The sequence below is a fragment of the Leuresthes tenuis genome, unplaced genomic scaffold, assembly GCF_036924035.1.
Source record: "Leuresthes tenuis unplaced genomic scaffold, fLeuTen1.0.hap1 SCAF_10, whole genome shotgun sequence".
Classification (NCBI taxonomy): domain Eukaryota; kingdom Metazoa; phylum Chordata; class Actinopteri; order Atheriniformes; family Atherinopsidae; genus Leuresthes; species Leuresthes tenuis.
The window spans coordinates 27,841,846-27,847,845 of NW_027325364.1; the positions used below are offsets into that span (position 1 = coordinate 27,841,846).

The 6,000-nt window shown below is 43.5% G+C and overlaps 4 non-coding genes across 4 annotated transcripts; 2 read left to right on the top strand and 2 right to left on the bottom strand.

Moving 5' to 3' along the window:
* The first annotated feature begins 915 nt into the window (after positions 1–915).
* Positions 916–1,031, top strand: LOC140317373 (U5 spliceosomal RNA). Its single transcript, XR_011917693.1, has one exon. It is a non-coding gene; the product is annotated as a U5 spliceosomal RNA (small nuclear RNA).
* A 314-nt stretch (positions 1,032–1,345) lies between these two features.
* LOC140317035 (U2 spliceosomal RNA) lies at positions 1,346–1,536 on the top strand. The gene has a single exon (XR_011917387.1). It is a non-coding gene; the product is annotated as a U2 spliceosomal RNA (small nuclear RNA).
* A 2,572-nt stretch (positions 1,537–4,108) lies between these two features.
* LOC140317055 (U2 spliceosomal RNA) lies at positions 4,109–4,292 on the bottom strand. Its single transcript, XR_011917405.1, has one exon. It is a non-coding gene; the product is annotated as a U2 spliceosomal RNA (small nuclear RNA).
* Positions 4,293–4,600: 308 nt separating this feature from the next.
* On the bottom strand, positions 4,601–4,713 carry LOC140317421 (U5 spliceosomal RNA). The gene has a single exon (XR_011917737.1). It is a non-coding gene; the product is annotated as a U5 spliceosomal RNA (small nuclear RNA).
* Positions 4,714–6,000: the final 1,287 nt, after the last annotated feature.

A 6,000-nucleotide genomic window follows, 5' to 3' on the forward strand; every position in this document is an offset into this window, starting at 1 on the left:
CGGACTTCTTACGTTGTCAGTTGCTATATATGAATAAGTGGGTAGCTACTGACAAGCATTAAGCATGTCACACAGCCCAAACATATAACATTTCAGGACACACCACACAGTTAACAACCACAGTGAAGCGTGTCAAAGCCCAAACATGTAACATTCAACAGGACACTTACACAACACATTCAAATCAAACACTCAGACAACATACAAGAACATATACCCCAGCCGGCATTGCTCCCTGCCTATTTTCCTACAGCTCACTATGTGTGCGCACACCTTTATTCACAAACTCTTCAACTTATATTCTTTTACCGAAGCCGCTACAGCTCGATTGGCCGAATACCGAATAATCCTAATTCGGTGAATTTGACATCTGCCTTACATGTAACAGATTAGCGGTTTAGCAGTTTTAATTTAGTTTGAGTGAAGGAATTCATTTTATAGCAAAATCCGAAATCGTGAAGAACTCATGAAAGTAAGCTTATTCTCGGATTCCTGAAACTTTAGATTTGCTATTTCTTTTACTGCAAAGTACAACGTTGGTTTTTTTGTTTAAATCTTTCAAGACATGGTAAATATGAAGGACAAAGCAGTTTTAACATAGTTTGAGTGAAGGAATTCATTTTATTGATAAAATCCCAAGAGTCTGCTGAGAAAAGAGAGTGAATGCGAAGCAGACTTTAACACGGCTCTGGGAGCGAGCCGAGTGCGGGCTAACCGGGAGAATTGCTTGAAAGAAACGCGACACCGAATGAGCGGTCAGAACAAAGCCTCAATACGGTTTTCCCGTGGTGTTTTTGTTGCTGCCTTGTCTTTTGCACAGAGTAAAAGCAAGCGTCTCAACCAAGCAAAGCTCACCATGGGGAAGGTGGCTATGGCAACTAGCCTGATGCCCTGCTCCCGCAGTGACGGATAATCGTACTCTGGTTTCTCTTCATAACATACAAGTCTTTCGCCTTTTACTAAAGACTTCTGTGGAGAGCAGCACTAATGAGTTGTTTCTATTTTTGGTAGGCTTTACCTTTGCGGGTGAAGCCCTTTCTGTCTGTGCAAAAGAAATCTTCTTACTGTGCAGAGTGACTTCTCTGAGTAGAGTCGCCTTACTTGTTGCGACTGTGCCGATGTTCGAAGCTGGAGTGCAAAGTTGTTGCTTGAATGGTGCTTGCTGGAGCGTGCGGGAGTGCAAAGTTATACCATTTAAAAGGGCTGAAGAGTGCTCAGTGCAGCAGGTGGGCGGAGGTGCAAAGTGACACTCTGGCCACCTATGGCCATAAAAAGAACAGGGGTATTAGCGGACAAGTGCGCATTGTGCCAGGAAGGGCCCTCGGACGTGAACCAGTGGACAGTTGTCGCTTCTCGGCCTTTTGGCTAAGATCAAGTGTAGTATCTGTTCTTATCAGTTTAATATCTGAAATGTCCTCTATACGAGGACTACATATTAAATGGATTTTTAGCAATAGGAGTTGAAAAATTAGCTTGCTCCGTTCACTCCAAGCATTGACCCCGTACTGCAGTGCCGCTGGGAACGGTGCGCTCTTCTCTACTCTTGTGAAAAAGCAAACAGCGGTGCAGGATGCAAGTTTCAGGGAGCCCAAGATGAAACTTTCTTTTAGTCTGCTGAGAAAAGAGAGTGAATGCGAAGTAGACTTTAACAAGGCTCTGGGAGCGAGCCGAGTGCGGGCTAACCGGGAGAATTGCTTGAAAGAAACGCCATACCAAATGAGCGGTCAGAACAAAGCCTCAATACGGTGTTCCCGTTTTGTTTTTGTTGCTGCCGCTGTTTGCTTTTTCACAAGAGCGCAGCTGTTGAGGGGGGGCCTGGGGGGGCCTGGGTGATGGTGGGTCTCAGGCCCGGGCTGCTGCGACTGGTGTGACCGGGTGGTTTGTTTGTTTGTTTTTTGTTGTTGTTTGTTTGTTTTTTGTAGAGGTCCTCCGGAGTGGGGTTGGGTTGAGTGGGGTGGGGCGGGATGGGTACCTTCTGGGGGTACAGTAGCTCCCAGAATATGGTCGCTGCAGGCCCCGAGCCTGGTGGACATCAGGCCCTCCTGTCCTGTGTTGGCTCCCTGGTAGCGGGGATGCCTATTGCAGCCAGTCCCTGGCTGCCCCCAGTGTATATCCCCATACCCCTCTCCCTTCTGGCCGTGTTAAAGTCTACTTTGCATTCACTCTCTTTTCTCAGCAGACTCTTGGGATTTTATCTATAAAATGAATTCCTTCACTCAAACTATGTTAAAACTGCTTTGTCCTTCATATTTACCATGTCTAGAAAGATTTAAACAAAAAAAAAACAACATTGTACTTTGCAGTAAAAGGAAGAGCAAATCTAAAGTTTCAGGAATCCGAGAATAAGCTTACTTTCATGAGTTCTTCACGATTTCGGATTTTGCTATAAAATGAATTCCTTCACTCAAACTAAATTAAAACTGCTAAACCGCTAATCTGTTACATGTAAGGCAGATGTCAAATTCACCGAAATAGGATCTAAGGGTATTCGGCCAATCGAGCTGTAGCAGCTTTGGTAAAAGAGTATAAGTTGAAGAGTTTGTGAATAAAGGTGTGCGCACACATAGTGAGCTGTAGGAAAATAGGCAGGGAGCAATGCCGGCTGGGGTATATGTTCTTGTATGTTGTCTGACTGTTTGATTTGAATGTGTTGTGTAAGTGTCCTGTTGAATGTTACATGTTTGGGCTTTGACACGCTTCACTGTGGTTGTTACTGTGTGGTGTGTCCTGAAATGTTATATGTTTGGGCTGTGTGACATGCTTAATGCTTGTCAGTAGCTACCCACTTATTCATATATAGCAACTGACAACATAAGAAGTCTGGACATACTTTGATAGTAGTTGTAGAAGTATCCTTATTGATAATAGATAAACTAATTCATAGTGATAGAACAGTAGATGAACAGGTGCCTGCACATGTCTCACGAAAATAAAATGGATGTATGATTGCTGACGGCAGAGCAATACTGCCAAACTTATGAGTTCTTGTGGCAAACTTGATTCAGTGTCTTGACGTGTATACGCTGTTTCGCTGACTTGATTGTCACAAGAAACAAAGTGTGTTTGATAAGATCCGACCATTTTATTACGGGAGGATCAGTATGTATGGATTCTGATGTGACTGATAAACCCATTCGTATCTTAAGCACAATCTAATACGTCAGACAACGCCCTGGCACACGATAAAAAAAAAAGAGAGAGCGGTTTTGTGTCCCCACAGTCCATAATGTAGAAAAGAGAGAAAAAACCCTTTCTGATTTGGTGTGTGTGCTCATAGTGCAGAGTGTAGAGAAAAGAAAGCCGTTTTGGTGTCACGGGTGTTGTGACTTACACACACACATTTCTAAATTGAGAAAGGAAATTATTTTAGAGGAAGCACTAGAGTTTAGATCCCACATTTGTTGATAGGCATTCATTTATTTCTTCACTTCTGATAAAAATGATAAGACTGACCTAAAGAATTGGAGGCCCATCACACTTTTAAACTTTGACTGTAAACTTTTTAGCAAGGTTTTAACGACACGGATGTCCTCTGTTTTAGAGGAGGTAATTCACCCAGACCAGGCTTGTGCCATCTCAGAGAGACAACTCACCGACAGCCTCGTACTGATTCGAGACATCATTGATTACGCTAGAGACAGAAACACCCGGCTTGTCATCTTAAATTTAGACTTTGAAAAAGCTTTTGATCGGGTCTCGCATCAATATCTCTTTCAGGTGTTGCAGCCATTGAATAGGGCCCGATTGTTCCTACTTGGTGAGATTTGCTTGGTTGAGACGCTTGCTCCCCCCCCTTGCTCCTCAGCTGACCAAGTAGGAACAATCGGGCCCTATTCGATGGCTGCCTTGTCTTTTACTCTGTGCAAAAGACAAGGCAGCCACAAACACCACGGGAACACCGTATTGAGGCTTTGTTCTGACCACTCATTTGGTGTCGCGTTTCTTTCAAGCAATTCTCCCGGTTAGCCCACACTCGGCTCGCTCCCAGAGCCGTGTTAAAGTCTACTTCGCATTCACTCTCTTTTCTCAGCAGATTAAAAGAAAGTTTCATCTTGGGCTCCCTGAAACTTCCATCCTGCACCGCTGTTTGCTTTTTCACAAGAGCAGAGAAGAGCGCACCGTTCCCAGCGGCACTGCAGTACTGGGTCGATGCTTGGAGTGAACGGAGCAAGCTTCTTTTTCAACTCCTATTCTTAAAAATCCATTTAATATGTAGTCCTCGTATAGAGGACATATTAAACTGATAAGAACAGATACTACACTTGATCTTAGCCAAAAGGCCGAGAAGCGATAACTGTCCACTGTTTCAGGTCCGAGGGCCCTTGCTGGCACAATGCGCACTTGTAGCAGTGTTCTTTTTATGGCCATAGGTGGCCAGAGTGTCACGTTGCACCTCCGCCCACCCGCTGCACTGAGCACTCTTCAGCCCTTTTAAATGGTATAACTTTGCACTCCCGCATGCTCCAGCAAGCACCATTCAAGCAACAACTTTGCACTCCAGCTTCGAACATCGGCACAATCGCAACAAGTAAGGCGACTCTACTCAGAGAAGTCACTCTGCACAGTAACAAGATTTCTTTTGCACAGACAGAAAGGGCTTCACCCGCAAAGGTAAAGCCTGCCAAAAATAGAAACAACTCATTAGTGCTGCTCTCCACGAAAGTCTTTAGTAAAAGGCGAAAGACTTGTATGTTATGAAGAGAAACCGAGTACGATTATCCGTCACTGCGGGAGCAGGGCATCAGGCTAGTTGCCATAGCCACCTTCCCCATGGTGAGCGTTGCTTGGTTGAAACGCTTGCCCCTGTGCAATCGACAAGGCAGCAACAAAAACACCACGGGAACACCGTATTGAGGCTTTGTTCTGACCGCTCATTCGGTGTCGCGTTTCTTTCAAGCAATTCTCCCGGTTAGCCCACACTCGGCTCGCTCCCAGAGCCGTGTTAAAGTCTACTTTGCATTCACTCTCTTTTCTCAGCAGACTCTTGGGATTTTATCTATAAAATGAATTCCTTCACTCAAACTATGTTAAAACTGCTTTGTCCTTCATATTTACCATGTCTAGAAAGATTTAAACAAAAAAAAAACAACGTTGTACTTTGCAGTAAAAGAAAGAGCAAATCTAAAGTTTCAGGAATCCGAGAATAAGCTTACTTTCATGAGTTCTTCACGATTTCGGATTTTGCTATAAAATGAATTCCTTCACTGAAACTAAATTAAAACTGCTAAACCGCTAATCTGTTACATGTAAGGCAGATGTCAAATTCACCGAAATAGGATCTAAGGGTATTCGGCCAATCGAGCTGTAGCAGCTTTGGTAAAAGAGTATAAGTTGAAGAGTTTGTGAATAAAGGTGTGCGCACACATAGTGAGCTGTAGGAAAATAGGCAGGGAGCAATGCCGGCTGGGGTATATGTTCTTGTATGTTGTCTGACTGTTTGATTTGAATGTGTTGTGTAAGTGTCCTGTTGAATGTTACATGTTTGGGCTTTGACACGCTTCACTGTGGTTGTTACTGTGTGGTGTGTCCTGAAATGTTATATGTTTGGGCTGTGTGACATGCTTAATGCTTGTCAGTAGCTACCCACTTATTCATATATAGCAACTGACAACATAAGAAGTCTGGACATACTTTGATAGTAGTTGTAGAAGTATCCTTATTGATAATAGATAAACTAATTCATAGTGATAGAACAGTAGATGAACAGGTGCCTGCACATGTCTCATGAAAATAAAATGGGTGTATGATTGCTGACGGCAGAGCAATACTGCCAAACTTATGAGTTCTTGTGGCAAACTTGATTCAGTGTCTTGACGTGTATACGCTGTTTCGCTGACTTGATTGTCACAAGAAACAAAGTGTGTTTGATAAGATCCGACCATTTTATTACGGGAGGATCAGTATGTATGGATTCTGATGTGACTGATAAACCCATTCGTATCGTAAGCATAATCTAATACGTGAGACAACGCCCTGGCACACAATCAAAAAAAAAAAGAG